This window comes from Anomalospiza imberbis, unplaced genomic scaffold (assembly GCF_031753505.1).
Source record: "Anomalospiza imberbis isolate Cuckoo-Finch-1a 21T00152 unplaced genomic scaffold, ASM3175350v1 scaffold_190, whole genome shotgun sequence".
Taxonomy (NCBI): domain Eukaryota; kingdom Metazoa; phylum Chordata; class Aves; order Passeriformes; family Viduidae; genus Anomalospiza; species Anomalospiza imberbis.
The window spans coordinates 25,789-27,402 of NW_027099823.1; positions in this window are offsets into that span (position 1 = coordinate 25,789).

A 1,614-nucleotide genomic window follows, 5' to 3' on the forward strand; every position below is an offset into this window, starting at 1 on the left:
AGTCACTCCCCATTATGATACAATTTGCCCCCAGCACTGTTCCCGTTGTTCCCACTTTCATCCCGTGTGTTCCCAGTTCTCCCACTTGCTCCCAGAATAGTCCCAGTCACTCCCAGTAAGATCCCAGTATGAGTCCAGTATGATCCCAGTCTCTCCCAGCAGGGCCCCAGTCACTCACCCTTGTCCCCAGTTGCCCCCAGCGTGGTCCCAGTTGCCCCCAGCACATTCCCAGTGGCTCCATATGTGTCCCAGTGCTAGTGCAATGATGGGGAATACCAAATGCACTTGAGGCATCACGTACGGTTAACACCAAAGCTGTGGCTATGTTTGTGATGGGGTCATAGGTAAAGTTCACTAGGTTCCACCGGGATTGGAATTCCTTTTGAAAATCAGCGGCATTGTCCCAAACTTTTTTCCGAATCTCAGTAGGAAAAGTGCCTTCTTCACCTTCTCTTATAATCGAGGCAGCAACCGACTGCATCCCTAATTGAGCCTGGATACAGCTGAGAGCTAAAGAAACGTTCTTTTGTGTGGCACCGAGTGCATCAATTACCAATTTGTGATCATTTACGCTTGCTTCCTCCCAACTTGGTAATATGTTTGATAGCAAGCGCTGATGTCTTCCCAAGGCCAAGAAGGACGACTGCAGTGGTTGTTGGAATTTGGTCAAATCTAGTGGTGGCAGCCAATGTGTTCATTAATACTTCTGAATCAATGCTATTTAGAATTCCCAATCCTGTTCCCACAGCACCGGTTATGTCTCTTAGCATCCGTCTTTTAGAAGGGTTCCGCTGTCGCAACCAGGTCGTCCAACCCTGAAAAGAAGTTTACAAAAAAGGTGAACAAGCTGGCTGAATTTCGGAGACATTTTTTTGCATCAGCAAAATCAGGGGTATTTAACCCCATCGTTTGGGAATTGGGGAGTGTTTGACACCCCAGGATCTGGGATTTGGAGGGTTTGATCCTAAAATTTGGGGTTCGGGGCTGGGGGGGGGGGTAGGGCTTGACATCCCAGAGTTTGTGTTTGAGGGTGTTTGACCCCCCCAGTGTTTGAACCCCCAGGATTTGGGGTCGGGGGGAGTTGACCCCAGGATCTGGGGTGTTTGACCCGCTGGGTTTGGGGTCGGGGTTGAGAGCAGAGCCATTTCCTGGAAACAGCGGCGGGACCGGGACTGGGAACAGGATCGGGATCGGGAATGGGAGTGGGATCGGGGTCGGGAATGAGATTGGGAACGGGAACAGAAATGGGAATGGGATTGGGATCGGGAACAGGATCAGGAACGGGATTGGGCTCGGGAAGGGGAGAGGCCCTGGCCCAATAATGGACCCCTCCCCCAGGGAGCGACCCTGCCCCAATCCCGGGATGGAGCAATCCCCTCAATCCCAGACCCCTCCCCAATTCCCAAACCCTCCCCAATGCCAGCCCCTGACCCAGTCCCAGACCCCTGCCCAGTCGCTGAACGGACCCTCCCTCAATCCCAGCCCGCCCCGATCCGGATGGGAGCCATCCCCGGAGCCTCCCCCATTCCCGGACCGGACCCTTCAATCCCTTTTTGGGGCGGCTCCTGCCGCTTCCAGCCCATTTTTGGGGGATCCAAAGGGCTCCGGGGACCC